Genomic DNA, 16,516 nt, shown 5'->3' on the forward strand with positions numbered 1-16,516 from the left:
ATTATTTGATGATTTCAACATGAAAAATCCTGGGAAAACTACAAAGAAAAAAAAAAAAAACACCTTGCAGAACTAACAAAAAATTGAACAAGATTGCAGAATATAAGATCAAAACACACAAAAATGCAACAGCATGGATGGACCTGAGGGCATGTGCTAAGTGAAAGAAGTCAGATAGAGAAAGACAAATATTCTATAACCTTACAGAAATGAGGGATCTAAAAACCGGAACTCATGGAAATATAAAGTAGAATGGTGGTGACCAGGGCTTGGGGAAATGGGGAGATGTTGGTCAAAGAGCACAAATTTCCAATTAGAAGATGATTAAGTTCTGGAAATTTTAGGCACAACATTTTGATTACAGTTAATAATAAGGTATTATATACCTGAAAGTTTTTAAGAGAATAGATCTTAAATGTTCTCACCACAAAAAAAATAATGGTAATTATGTGACATGATGAAGGTATTAGCTAACACTATTGTAATCATTTTGCAATAAAAGTATATCAATTCAGCAAACAGTACACCTTAAACTTACACAATGTTATATATCAATTGCATCTCAGTAAAGCTGGAAATAATTTTAATTAAGAAATACAACATATTTAGAAATGTAAATATATTTAGATAATATTTAGAAATGTAAACATATTTAGATTATATTAGCATATATTAATATTTCTATAAATTTTAGGCAGATAGCTATATGCTATCTATATAATATATTGCATTATGTGTAGTGATATAGTATTTATGTATAAATAACATAGCATGTATTGTTTTAATATTGTATGTTATATTGTATTAAATAAATGGTATTTCCGTATAGTTAATTAGTCTGGCCCGTGAAAAAGCAGAGAGTGTATAGTGGATAATGGTGCAAAAAAGAAGTGTAACAAAGTTGGATCCCTAATCACAGATGTTGTGATAGGTGCAATATCTTTGCAGATCAATGTAGCCTCTGAAATTCATATGTGGCCACATGCATTCTTTTTAACTCATAACCAGAAAGAGGATCAAAGCAGTTTGCATTCCCTTAAGATACCCAACAATATATATTTATTGTCTTGCCCCAGGGCCATGTCTTTCCTCAGTGACTTGTGCTCTCTCTCCTAATATTGACTGAAAGGAACTTAATTTTCTGGATATTCTGCAGAACATAACATGTGTTCACTGTATCAGTTGACCTCAGAGTAATAGAGGTGTCCTTAAATAAGACCCTAAAATATACCCCCCCAAAATGATACATTGATGCATTTTAAAGCATTAAAATTAAAAGACAAAAATGACTGTAATTTCATTATCACAATTATCTAATTTTGGGGAATGAGAGAGGAGAAGTATACCAAGACCTTAAAGATTGGTTTGGTTCTATTTCTTAAGTAAAATGGCTGGTACTTGGTGTTTTTACTATCAGTATTATTATTTAAATTGTGCATTCGTGTGTTAAATTGTCATTTTATGTATGATGCATTGCTCATTAATTTTTTATGAGCTGGAAGAGCGGATAAAAGAAATGAACATAAAATTAAATCATTATAAAAATGAATGATACATCAAAAGCAATAAAAAGGAGTTTGACATCATTGGAAACAGAGATCTGAAGGATAGGTTTTAGATATTCAAGCAAAATAGAATAGAGAAGAACATAATGTTTAAAGAGTTAAGAGAAAAAAATGGAGATATGACCAAAATATAATCAACATCTGCTGTTATAAACGCAATAGAACAAATGGAAAATAAACATGTTTTAAACACATAAAGGAAAACTTCCCTGATATAGAGGAAGAGAGAATAAAAGGTACAAAGATACAGAATAATGAACACCAGCAGATAAATTAGTAAAATTACTGGACTTTAAAGAAATAATTGTATTGGCATCTGAACAAAATACTAGGTTAGTCTCATACTTCTTCACTGCCATATTGAATGAGATAATAATTAAATGCCTAAAATTCTAATGAAAGACACTTTTATCCAGAAAGTTGCCATTTAAGAATCAAACCAAGAGATACAAATTCTCAAACATTAAATAATTAAGGACTTGTAGCATCTGTTAATCTACATCTAGAAAAATTCTTGTTGAGAATAAATGCCAATCAACACAAAAGTTGACTGGAAAAGCTATGATTAAGAGATTATTAGCATTTAATAATTTTCATATGAAACAGGCTAACAACTGTGAAGCTATGGTTAAATAATGGAATATAAATGTTATAAATCTGCATATTATAATAATGATGGTAATATAACTAACTATGAATCTGCAGGGGATAGAGAAATGGGAAATAGGTTATCTTACTTCTTTCTTAATGGAATAATGCTCATATCCATGAGAACAGGGAAATGAAGATGATTTAAATTTAGCCAGTGGTGGCTAGTGTTCCATTTTACCAGTTGGGAAAGAGTTTAGTCACACATTCTATACTTCATAAAAATTATTTCTGTCAAGTATTCTGCTTTTTAGCCTAAATAATTATATTTCCATAGCTACTAATTATTTGTTTTTCAAACATTTTCATTGAAATATATCTAACCTACTGAAAAGCCCATATCATACATATACAAGTTGATGAATTATACAAAGTGAAAATATCAATGAGACAACCACTAACTAGGTCAAGAAATAGAACAATATTAGAATCCTAGAGGTCTCTTTTTGTCCCTATCCAACCACATCCCCCTACCTCCTTCCCAAATGTAGCAGCTAGGCTGACTTCCAACATCACAAAGTTTTGGAAATTTACGTAAAGAAAAAGAAACTGCTTTGTGGCTTGCTTCTTTTGCCCAGGGATATGCTGATGTTGTCAGTCTTTTCCACTTTACCTGTTGTGGCTCAAATTAGCAATTCCCTGATGACTCATGAAGTTTCTCAATTCTTTATGTTTATCAGCTATTTGGATATGTTCTTTTGTGAATGACTATTCATGTCTTTTCCCATTTTTTCATCATCTATTTGTTATATTGGTTTGAAGAAGTTCTTTATATTTTCAAGATACAAGCCTTCTGTGGGTTTTACGTATATTAAATATCTTCTCCCACTTGGTGTCTTGCCTTGTTGCTTCATGATGTTCTCTTTTGATTACACCTAATTTTGGATCAGTGCATTTATCAACATCTTTTCTTACAGTGATTTTTGTGTCCTTTTGAAGAAGACTTTGACTATTCCATGTTTGCAGAGATATTCTCCTATCTTATCTTCAAGAAGCTTCATTCTTTTGCCTTTCACATACTGTACTAACATCTAATTGGAATGGAGGTTTGTGAAGGAGGTATTGAAATAGTTTGAAGGTGTAAGGGCTGATATTTTTAACAGCTTTATTGAGATATAATTGATATCCAAAAAACTGCACATGTTTAATGTATGCAATTTAATGAATTTGAACATATCAATACACTCATAATTCTATCAGCACAATCAAGGTAATAAATATATCCATCACCTCTAAGACTTTCCTTGTGTCCCTTTTTAATTGTGGTAAGAGAACTTAATGTGTGACCTACCTTCTTAACAAGCTTACTATACTGTGTTGATAACTATAGGTGCTATGTGTACAATGGATCTCTAGAATTTATTCACCCTGCAAAACTGAAACTTTATACCCATTGAACAATTCCCCATTTCCTCCTACCCACATCCCCTGGAAACCACCATTCTTTTCTCTGCTTCTATGAATCCAACTATTTTAGATACCTTATGTGAGTGGAATCACACTGTATTTGTCCTTTTAAGACTGGCTTATTTTACTTAGCATAAAATGTCTTCTAGGTTCATCCATGTTTTCACAAATGGTAGGATAACGTTCACTTGTAAGGCTGTATAATATTCCATTTTATGTATATGACACATTTTGTTTATCCGTTCTTCTGTCAATGGACATTTGTCTTGTTTTCATATCTTGGCTATTGTGAATAATGCTGTAGTGAACATGGGTGTGCAGATATCTCTTCAAGATACTGATTTTAATTTCTTTGGATATATACCCAGAAGTGGGATTGCTAGATCATATCATAATTCTATTTTACTTTTTTGAGGAACTTCCATAATGTTTTCCATAGTGGCTGCACCATTTTACATTTCTACCAACAGTGACAAGTGTTCTAATTTCTCCACATCCTTGCCAACACTTATCTTTTTATTTATCCACATATTCACTCTTTCCATTGCTCTTTCTTCCTTCTAACATCCCCATACTTTAATCTGGGGTAATTTTCCTTCTGCCTTAAAAATTTTTCCTCTACTATTCCCTTATAGTGGGTCTACTGGTGACACATAACTTCAGTTTTCCTTTGTCTGAAATTTCTTTGTTTTTCCTTCATTTTTAATGATTTTACTGGGATAAATTTTAGGTTAGTAGGGTTTTTATTTTTCTTTCAGCGTTTGAAGATGTAATTCAATCGTTCTCTGCTCTCATTGTCTTTTAGTTGATAATTAAGTTAGCTGTCTTATTTTTGCATCTTTGAAGGCAAGATATTTTGAATCTCCTGTTGTTTTTAAGATTTTTCTTTGTCTTAGATTTTCAACAGTGTAACTATGTACCTAGTTGTAATTTTCTCAGATTTTTATCACTTGAAATACATTTTAATTTTTTAACATATAATTTGTTGCCTTTTATAAGTTTTGGAAAATGCTCACCAATTATTTGTTCAAAAACTGTTTTTGTTCCATTCTTTCTGTACGCTTTTGTGAAATCCAATTACATGTGTATTAGGACAATTCACTGTGTTACATATGACTCATAAATACTTTTTCATGTTTTCCTTTTTTTTTTTGTCTCTATAAATTCTGTCTGGATATGTTTTTCTGGCCTATTTTCCATTCTACTAATTCTTTCTTCAACTGTAGCTAATAAGCTACTGAACACAATAGTTGAATTTTTAAGTCCAGTTTTGTGTTTTGAATTCTAAAACTTCCATTTGGTTCTTTTTTAATAGTTTCATTTTCTCTTCTAAAATCTCCATCCTGTCTTCAAATTTCTGAGTATATTAATCACACATACTTAATATTATAGTCTATTTCTGATAACTACAAGGTCTGGATCTCCTGTGGATCTCTCTCTCTCTCTCTCTCTCTCTCTCCTTTTTTTTGGTCATTTATTCTTATTTCCTGATATATCTGGCAATGTCTAATTGAATGCCACTCATTGTGTATGAACAACTGTAAAGATAAATTTAGGCTCTGCCTGATATTGTCTTCCTCCAGAAGGAACTTGATTTTACAGGCATACCTGGGATATTTTGTAGGTTCAGTTCCAGACAACCATAATAAAGCAAATATCACGATAAAATGAGTCACACGAATTTTTTTGGTTTCTCAGTGCATATAAAAGTTGTTTACACTATACTGTAATCTATTAAGTGTGCAATAGCATTATGTGTAAAAAACCTGACATACATACCTTAATTTAAAAAAATTTCTTGCTAAAAATACTGACCATAATCTGAGGCTTCAGCAAGTCATAATCTTTTTGCAATAGTAACATCAAAGATCACTGATCACACATCACCATACCAAATATAATAATAATGGAAAAGTTTGAAATATTGTGAGAATTACTAAAGTGTGACACAGAGATGCAAAAATGAGCAAATACTGTTGGGAAAATGGTGTCAATAGACTTGCTCGATACAGGGTTGCCACAAACTTTCAATTTGTAAAACATGCAGTATCTGCAAAGCCCAATAAAGGGAAGCACGATTTAAAGAGGTATGCCTTTACTTTTGGCAAGCAGTTATGCAGGGGCAGAGATTGAGTTAACTTTATGGTATGCTTTAGGCTTTGTGGAAGCTGGATTTAGCTGTGATTCACTCTTATTTTTGGAGTGTAGCCAGCTTTTCAGTGATTGTAATGAAAAAATTCTTTCCCTTCAACTTTTGAATGTCAAGCTATTACGACTTTGGAATCAGTGCTGAGCTTTTTGGCCTCTCCTTGGGAATTTGCAAATGGCCAGATTAAAAGGTATGTCAAATGGCGGTTCATCCCTTCTCTCTGGGACCTTTACACTTTAAGCACTTGCTGCCTTTTGTTAGCTTTTTGATGGAAACACTTATGTTTTTCATTTCCAGCAATTAGAGTTGATCTCAGTGGGAGAATTGTTCAGCAGGAAGCTAGTCTGCCTTTATTGGAAATGTTAACACTTCTAATTATATTTTAAAGACCATGTTTTTTTAATATAAGAAGATACGAGGAAACATTTTTTTCAGCAATTAGGAGTTTGGAGAGGGTCCTCTTACTCTTTGTTAATTGCAAAACCAGTACATTTTTGTCCAAGTTGTTGAAGAAGGCACTTGGGCAGAAAGAAAAAGAAAGCAGTTGGTAGGGCTCTTGGTCTTATATTTGTTCTGATTTGACTTCATCTTGCTTTTATGTTCCATGAATTGTTTCAGACTTCAGTCTAGATTTATGGAGTCATAGAAACATAAAATATTTGAATTGAACTTAGACTTCATCCTTAACATTTTCCCTTATTAAATCATCTACTTCCACTTTTGTCATTATATCCTATCATATCTTCTTTCCAGGGTTTTTAAAGTTTACTCTCTACTATCTTTATTTCCATTATCATCATCTTTATCATGTCAGGTATGAAACACACTTTATACCCTGTATTTCTAAGGGAGGTAGTTTAAATTTTCTAGCTTTGCCTCTACTGTAATGAAGGAAATTAGAATTGTTACTTCATAGATATTATCAAGAGTACCACTAACCCCATCTAAGACTAGAGTGTTGGTAAAAGACCTGAGGAAATATCCCAAGGAAACAATGAATCTCAGATTACAGAGGCCAAAGATACAATTTGTACCTGCTGTTCCATATGTAGAAAATTTCTATTTATTTTCAGTGAGCTTAATATAATTGAGGAAACTCATTTCCTTATAGTCTATACCTGAATCATTTTCCAACTAGTCTCATCATTTTCAAACTCATCCTTCTGGTACCTGCTGAAGTGAGCTATCTAAAACACAAATATGAGCATATTAATATATTACTATATTATACATATTGTATTTTAAATTATTGTATATTAATATTCTTCTTCCAACCTTTCAATGGGCCTCTATCACTTAAACACAAAGTTCAGATTCCTTGGGCTTTCCATGGTTCGTCTCATACCTATACCTCCCGTCTATCTAAATCTAAACTTTTCCACCTTGCATATGTATTAATGCACTTTGGCCATATTTACAGGTATTCTTCAAATGCATGTGATTACATTACATAGGAATTGAACAACCATCTTGTGAGGAGACCCTCTCTCTTGCTGGCATGATAAAGTAAGCAGCCTGTTGGGGGATCCCATATGGTTAAGAAGTGGGTAGGCCTCTAGAAAGGGAAGGCCACCTCCAGAAACAGCCAGCCCGGACCTGGTGTCCTCAGTTCTGTAGCAACAAATGAATGAATTCTGCCAAAAACTGGAGTGAGTTTGGAAGTGGATCTTTCCCTAGTCGAGCTTCTGATGAAACTGCAGTGCTTGCTGATAAGATTGAGACTCTGAAGCTAAGAACCCAGGTAAACCATCCCCAGACTCCTGTGCCACCAAAGCTGTGAGCTAATAAATGAGTGGAATTTTAGGCTGCTAATTGTGTGATGATACTGTTGTACAGAGGTAGAAAACGAGCGCTCCCATCATGCTGTTTCTCACATTCGTATTTTGCATTCGCTTGGCCTTGATGCTGTACCCTACCCACCTTTGTTCAACCAACACACTACTATTTGTCATTGACGAGACAATTCATCACTTCGACAAAACTTGTGAATTCTTGGCTAATGCTGCCTTTTGTGAAATACAAATCGTCATTCATCTTGCTCCTTAACCTAATTAATTTTCAACTTTAATTTTGCACACTTCACACTATATTAGGTGGGAATATTTTCCATAGACTAAACTTGAGGACAGAGACTGTGTCATATTCATCTTTGTAACCACAGCATCTATCACTGTGCCTGTTATGTAGGCCCCCAAACATTTCTTGTTCCACTCTTTTCAAGCCTATGACTATTGCTCTGACTTTACTCTTATTATTATTCCCTTTCTTAGACTGCCCTTTCTGTTTCCTCCCCTTCATGTAAATAGAAATCATTATTCAAGGTCAACTGCAATCGTACCACCTCTGATTATCTTTGAATATGCTTGACAGTCTAAAAATTCTTAACAAAGACTAAGTGTACATTTGATTGCAGAAGACAGGGCAGTGGCCTGGCTTCCTTATCATGCCTCACTGCTCAGAACTACTTCCTGTTCTCCACTGGATGCTAGACAGAAACTGCCTCTTACAGTGAAACCAGGCATCAATTAAAAACGAACTGATTCTGTGTCCTTAATGTACTTTGGTCTAAACTTTCTATGTTTAATCATTCATATTTTTGAGGGGCGTCAAAAGTAGGATTGTTTTAGCTTAATAGGGTTTCAGGGGGGGAAAAGCTTGCAACAAACGAGAAACGAATGATTTATAGCAGTACTCTGAAAAAAAAAGTACATACTTTCATAAGAAAATTTCAAAAGTACTGATGAATAATGAATAAAGTACATAGTGAATGAACAGAAAAAAAATTTTTGGCTACTAATTATAATGCTTTCTCTTTGTTTTGGTATAGTGCTAAAATGTTTTACATATGGATACTGTCTCATTTAAGCCTTCCAGCAGTCCTGTGGGGCAGCATGTTATAGGGGTTAACAGGGTAAATCGTGGTGTAATAGGAATGCCCTTTTCTCATGGAGTTGTGGAGGTTACCTGAATTGATATATAAAGTGCTCTTAGAATAGTGACGGCATTTTGTAAATGTTAGCTACCGTTATTATAATAGAAGAAACAGGCTAAAAGAGGTTAACGTTACTAGTCAAAGGAACATTACAAGTAGGTGGAGCTGCTGAGTTTAAACCCAATGTGTCTGACTCCAAATCCTGCAGTCTTAACCACTCAACTATATTGCACAGTAATAATTTTTTTAAATTAATTAATTAATCTATTTATGTTTGGCTGCATTAGGTCCTCGTTGCTGCACGTGGGCTTTCTCTAGCTGCGGCGAGTGGGGGCTACTCTTCGTTGCGGTGCGCAGGCTTCTCAATGCGGTGGCTTCTCTTGTTGTGGAGCTTCAGTAGTTGTGGTACATGGGCTCAGTAATTGTGACTCGCAGGCTCTAGAGCACAGGCTCAGGAGTGGTGGCGCACAGGCTTAGTTGCTCTGTGGCATGTGGGATCTTCCCAGACCGGGGCTTGAACCCACGTCCCCTGCATTGGCAGGCTGATTCTTAACCACTGCACCACCAAGGAAGGCCCTATGAAACCATTGAAATGATCAGTCTTATCTATTGGTGGCAGGAATTTAATGGTTAGACTCAGAATAAAAACTAACTCTATAGTATTACTACTTAATAATCTATTATTATTCTACTATTTCATAATATATTTAATAATTCCCATTCTATGGATCTATCCTAAGTGGGGAAAACAAAACAAATAATTAGGTACAAAGATCTTGATCACTGAATTATTTATAATATCCTTGACTGTTGAAGAATAGTACAATGGTTAAATACATTATATTTTTATATTATTGAATATTTTATTTCCATATATTTATAATTGAATATCATATGCATGTTTTTAAATAATGCTATTATATAGCTAGACAAAATTCTATTTTAAAATAGAATTATTTTGATACATTTTATAAAAGAATTGCCTAAGAAAGAAATCTAATATACAAAATGAAGTCTAAAGGGAAATAAAATCATAAATGAAAATAGCTCTCATATATGAGTAGAATAAATGAGTGACATTTTAGTTTTCTATTTGAACAGTTATTTACCATACACACCTCTATAATGAGCATGTGTTATGTTTAAAACCAGGAAAAGAACAATAAGTTTGATTTTTAAAACAAACTAAAAGCCTGATTCTCGTTTATGGGTTATAGGAGAAATAAAAATAAAAGATTTTTAATAGGTTCAAAATATTAAGTATTGATAAGATCACAAAAGCAGTATTTGCTCTAGATAAGCTACCAATTGATATAGTAATACTATGCTTTTGCTGCCCAAATACGACTATTTCGGTAATAGAGGTATTATAACTTGGAATGAATCTCACTGCATTTCCACTCATGTCATGATTCTGTGAATTACCAGCAGTACTACCAGAGGAAGGAAAAACACCCAGCCCAGGTCCATGTCCCATACTCCTGATCATTTCTTTCCATATTCTTGTGGTGATGGCTAACGTTCAGCCATGGCCAAGCATGTCCCTTTATAATCACTGCAAGAGCCTCATAGCCTATAAGGTCCTATCAGCAGGGAACCCTACTTATATTGTCTGTGTTGAACATATCTCACAGTTGAGTTTTTAACTTTAGCAACGATGGTCCTCAGGAGAAAAGGAGATGCAAAATATTCACGTCTTAGCAAAATGTCAGTTATCAGCATGTACATGTTGCATCTCCCTAATGACTTGGTTTAGTAAGCGAGCAGAAAACACCACCTTGTTACTGTGAAATAGGAAAACTATGAACCAAAGCCTGACCTTTTGCATTCCCTCCACGGGAAGCCTGGCTGTGTGGCTCCTTTATGACAGCATTTAAGCATATTTAAGTATCTCTAATAGTTACAAATAGGCTTCCTAGAACCAACATCCCCCTTTATTTCTCCTCCCCCTTACCATCAAACTTCTTGAACAATTGCACTCTCCACTTTCCCATTTCTTTCTTTTATCCAAAAAAAAAAAACAAAACACAATTTACACTGGCTTCCATCCTTAACACTCTACTGAAAGACATCTTCACGGTTACCAATAATCTTCTCATTGCTGTAACACATGGCTGACTTAAAGTTATTACTTAACATGATCTTTTTCCCCAGTTTTATTAAGAAGTAATTGACAAACATGAGTGTATAAGTTTAAGGTATACAGCATGATGATTTGGTTTACATATGGGTTTTTTTTTGAAGTATAGTTGATTTACAGTGTTGTGTTGGTTTCTGCTGTACAGCAATAGTATATACATTCTTTTTCAGATTCTTTTCCCTTATAGGTTATTACAAGATACTGAATATAGTTCCCTGTGCTATACAGTAGGCCCTTGTTGTTTATCTGTATTATATGTAGTAGTGTGTATCTGTTAATCCCAAGCTCCTAATTTATCCCTCCCCTCTCTTTCCCCTTTGGTAACCATAAGTTTGTTTTCTGTGTCTGTGAGCCTGTTTCTGTTTTGTAAATAAGTTCATTTGTATCTTTTTTTTAAGATTCCATATATAAGTGATATCATATGATATTAGTCTTTCTTCATCTGATTAACTTCACATAGTATGATAATCTCTAGGTCCATCCATGTTGCTGCAAATGGCATTATTTCATTCTTTTTTATGGCTGAGTAATAATCCATTGTATATATGTACCACATCTTCTTTATCCATGCACCTGTTTTTTTAATAAATTTATTTATTTATTTTTATTTTGGCTGCGTTGGGTCTTCGTCGCTGCACGTAGTTGCGGCAAGCAGGGGCTACTCTTCTTTACGATGCGTGGGCTTCTCATTGCGGTGGCTTCTCTTGTCGCGGGACACGGGCTCTGGGCACACGGGCTTCAGTAGTTGTGGCACACAGGCTTAGTTGCTCCACGGCATGTGAGATCTTCCCGGACCAGGGCTCGAACCCGTGTCCCCTACATTGGCAAGCAGATTCTTAACTACTGCACTGCCAGGGAACTCCCTATCCATTCACCTGTTGATGGACATTTAGGTAGTTTGTATGTCTTGGCTACTGTAAATAGTGTTGCTATGAACATTGGGGTGCAGATTTACATATGTTTTGAAATGACTATCACAGTAGGCTTAGTTAACATCTATCATCTCATATAGATACAATAAAAACAAAAGAAAAAAATTCTCCTTGTGATGAGAACGCTTAGGATCCACTCTCTAAACAACTTTCCTATACATCATGCAGCAGTGTAAATTATAGGCATTTGACACTGAAGACTTCCTTTAAAATTTGTCTATTTTCCTGGCTTCTATGACACACTGCTGTTTCTTGTTCAATTCCTTTTTATGGTTGCCTTTTCTCTGTCTTCTCTGTGAACTCTCTATCCCCTACTCTGTTTATGGCTCAGCACTCTATGTTGGACTCTGCATCTTCTCACTCTCCATGGACAGACATTCATGACCATCGAGTCACATTTACAAATTATATTGTCTCCCTCCTAAGCTCAAAATCTGAAATCGCCCGTTTTCCTACTTTGACATTTTCATTTTCAGATTGTACTGGGACCTCAAGCTCAAAACATAGAAAGCTAGTGAAAAACAAAAAGAGGCTGGGCTTCTGAGTTTGAATCTCACTTTCCCAATTTACCAGCTGTGTCACACTGGACGTATTATTTAAATAAACTCTCTGAGGCTCAGTTTCCTTATTTGAGTTTTTGGGAAGATTGACTAAGACAATGGTTTTTTTTTTTGTTTTTTTAATCAATCAAAAATGGAGGTGCTGGAAATTGAAACCAGAGCCTCATGCATGCTGAGCATGTGCTCTACCACTGAGCTACACCCCCTCCTCCCTCATCTATTGTACCTGATTTGGGCCTTTTAGTGAGACCTTGCCTATGCCAACCATGGTTTGCCATTCACAGTACATTTCTAAAATGTAAACTTTCAGTTGGTAGGGACTGCTGTTGCCAGAATATGCCATGTTTTCTCACTTACTATCATTTTGTACACTGTTTTCTTGCTTTGAATATTCTTTCCTGTTCTTAAGCTCTTTTCTTTAAATTCTACCCATCCTTCATGTCACATAACCTCCGGAAAGGCTGCTCTGAAGTCTTAACACTTGGTCTGGTTCCCTTTCTGTGTCTTGTCCTGTGGTTGCACTTCTCACCCTGACGTGTGATCACCTCATTCTTGTATGTGTCCCTGTTATACTGTCATCTCTGTAAGGTGAGGGACCTTTACTGATTCATCACTGTATGCCCAGAAGCTAGCAGAGTTCTGCCTGCCTTTTAAGAAGAGCTCAAAATACATTTGGAATCACACATTTAATACTTTTAAAAGGTGCAAGTCAAGAATCAGTGTTAAAAATCCTCTGCTTTCCTATAGAACCATTTTTTTAAATGTTTTCTATTTTCAATAATTTTCTCTAGCCAATGTTAATAAATGCTCTATTTGAAAATTAGTCCTATGACTAATTAGTCCAATGACACCTCTTTCAATAATGGGCTTAGTGCACTCAGGAGGCTGTCAGCAAATTCTTCTCTCATAATGAAGATCCCTTTCCTCATATGGGGACCTGTTTTGATTTTGGTGTTGCTTTCCTCATTCAATATTTTTCTCTTCCTAATTTCCTTTTAATTTTATTTCTTTATCATCTTGTCATCACCAAAGCATCCATTTTCTTTGTGCTGTTGTTTTCAGGGTGAAGGGAAATGACCTTCTTGTTAACACTTCTCTGGTGCCCGACAGCAGTCACTTCTCCTAGTGATTATGCTGGTAGCCGTGGGCCAGTCACTATCAAATATGAGGGTGCTGAAATTTTATGTAGAAGAGCACGATGGTAGTTTATCACTCCAAAGAACTGATGAATGTTTTTAGGCAATTAAAAAATCTGTTAAGCTTCTGGAATCTTCTTGAAGCTTTTATAGTCATAATTATCTGCCCAAAAGTTACTGCCATAAAAAAGCATTTTATCATAATTTACGGAAGTTACCTTAAAATTAGATTTTATTCTGTTTTTACAGTGAAAAAATAATAATCTGGCTATAGAATGATAAAAGTATAAGAGGAAATACAAATTGACATAAGAAGAGAAAAAAGACATTCTCTTGCCTTTAAGGAGTTTCCAGTGTGCTGGAAAAAACAGACACATATAGATAGAAATAATCAGAGTTTACTCACATGTGTGGTATAATAAAGCCAGGCATGGTGTGGAATTTCAGAGTGTGAGAATGACCCTAGACACGAAGATCTGTGTTTCCATCCTGTCAATAGTTTAGCGTTATAAACTCATGTACATTTATTAACCTTTTATTAAAGTCTTGGTTTCTTCATTTTGAAAAATCGGGTTATTAATGTACTTTACCTCACAAGAAGTATTTGAGGATTAAATGAGACAACATATATGCCTGATATATTGAACGTATAGCAAATGTTCAGTTCATGATAACTATTATTTTAATTTGCAAAGCGCTATAAACAGAGGAATGGATAAAGAAGATGTGGTACATATACACAATGGAATATTACTCAGCCATAGAGAAGAACAAAATAATGCCATTTGCAGCAACATGGATGGACCTACAGATTGTCATACTAAGTGAAGTAAGTCAGATAGAGAAAGACAAATATATCACTCATATGTGGAAACTAAAAAAAAAGGGTACAAATGAACTTATCTACAAAATAGAAATAGAGTTACAGATGTAGAAAACAAACTTACGGTTGCCAGGGGGTAAGGGTGGGGGAAGAATAAATTGGGAGATTGGGACTGACATGTACACACTACTATATATAAAATAGATAACTAATAAGGATCTGCTGTATAGCACAGGGAACTCTACTCAATACTCTGTTATGACCTTTATGGGAAAAGAATTGAAAAAAGAGTGGATATATGTAGTATATGTATAACTGAGTCACTTTGCTGTATACCTGAAACTAGCACAACATTGTAAATCAACTATACACCAATAAAAAATTTTTTAAAAGACAAAATAAGGGCTATAAAGAGAATACAGAGGAGAAACTTTTAACCATACCTGCAAAGGACAACTGAGGAAAAGACTCAGCCACAAGGGATGCCCTTGCGCTACTTGGAAGGCAGAAAGTAAGCAGCAACACTGTGTAGTTCATACGCATTGTTGCAGATCTGCTGACTGACCTTGTTGGCGTGAGAAGTAGCTGAATCTACCATTGCTTCACCTTTTCTTGCAACCTCCTTTAGCTCTCTGCCTCCTGTGCTACATGTCTTAGCTTCACGACAAAGGGGATGACTTCTGTGCTCATCGCCAAGGGCAGAGCCAACAGGACATGGGTTCAGCCCATCCATGTGGGTTTCCAGCTCATGCGTATGGATTCTATCCTGCTTTTGGTCTTCTCCATTTGCCTCCATACTCCTTTTGATTGCCTGCCTTGCTAACTTCAAGATCTAGCATTATATGAGGAGACACTGGTCTTACAGAGATGCTTAATAAGCCCCCACAATTGTGTAAGCCAATCCCCCAAAACAAATCCATATGGGCACACACTCACTCACACTCTCACCTACTGGTTCTTCTTCCCTGATTGTACCCTGACTGATATGTGTTCTGCTCTGCCAGTCTTCCAGTTTTTCTTTCTCTGCTTGATGGTCTTGTCTTCCATTGCATGTAAATATCATGCCCAGAACAAAATCATGACAAATTTCCCATTCGTGTCTCTGAACACAATAGCAAACTTGTACCATGACATTAGACATATATACATTTATTTCAGAATTTCATTATCCTTTTATAACATTAATCTATGAAATAAATGAAAATATAAATGTATAAATGAAATATTTAACAATAGAGCTGAATGACTGGTTGATATCATTTCTTCAAAAGCAAGATTACAGTATTTGTGTTTGCACTAAAACAAACAATACGTAACATTGAAGGAGCATACCATTTGTAAGACTGGTTATTCTAAAGGACAGCACGTGTGTCTTCTAATCAGTTCTGTAAACATTAGAGGTTTTTACAAATTGACGAAAAGAAAGGATCAAAATAGGATAGAATGCAAATAGCTGTTAATATTGCTTCTATCAAGCTCTTTTTCTGCTTCTGCTAGGAGGGACTTTGACATTTAAAAAGATCAGAGACTGAAACAAAAGAAAAACTCAGAAAATTGCAAGTAAATAATTATCTTTCAGAAATACATACTTTATATAAAGATACTATTCTTGGTTCTCATAATTTTTTTTCTCCCACTCATGATTTTCTGTACTGCACTGGTGTCCATGGTAACATCCGTAGTTAATGAGTAGATTACCACTAATGTCCTATAACTGCCAATCACTATTTTATTTTTTTTCTCAAATCATCATATTTTAAGCTTTACTTATTTATTTTTACATCTTTATTGGAGTATAATTGCTTTACAATGTTGTGTTAGTTTCTGCTGTGTAACAAACTGAATCAGCTATACATATACATATATCCCCATATCCCCTCCCTGTTGCATCTGCCTCCCACCCCCCCAACCCACCCCTCTAGGTGGACACAAAGCACTGAGCTGATCTCCCTGTGCTATACGGCTGCTTCCCACTAGCTATCTAGTTTACATTTGGTAGTATATACATGTCAGTGCTACTCTCTCACTTCATCCCAGCTTACCCTTCCTCCTCCCCATGTCCTCAAGTCCATTCTCTATGTCTGTGTCTTTATTCCCGTTCTGCCCCTAGGTTCTTCAGAATCTTTTTTTTTTTTTTCTTTTTTAGATTCCATATATATATGTGTTAGCATATGGTATTTGTTTTTCTCTTTCTGACTTACTTCACTCTGTATGACACTCTCCA

At 35.0% G+C, this 16,516-nt stretch overlaps 1 non-coding gene across 1 annotated transcript; it reads right to left on the bottom strand.

Moving 5' to 3' along the window:
• Positions 1–12,467: 12,467 nt before the first annotated feature.
• TRNAA-AGC (transfer RNA alanine (anticodon AGC)) lies at positions 12,468–12,539 on the bottom strand. Its single transcript has one exon. It is a non-coding gene; the product is annotated as a tRNA-Ala (tRNA).
• Positions 12,540–16,516: the final 3,977 nt, after the last annotated feature.

The sequence above is a fragment of the Eschrichtius robustus genome, chromosome 14 (assembly GCF_028021215.1).
Source record: "Eschrichtius robustus isolate mEscRob2 chromosome 14, mEscRob2.pri, whole genome shotgun sequence".
Taxonomy (NCBI): domain Eukaryota; kingdom Metazoa; phylum Chordata; class Mammalia; order Artiodactyla; family Eschrichtiidae; genus Eschrichtius; species Eschrichtius robustus.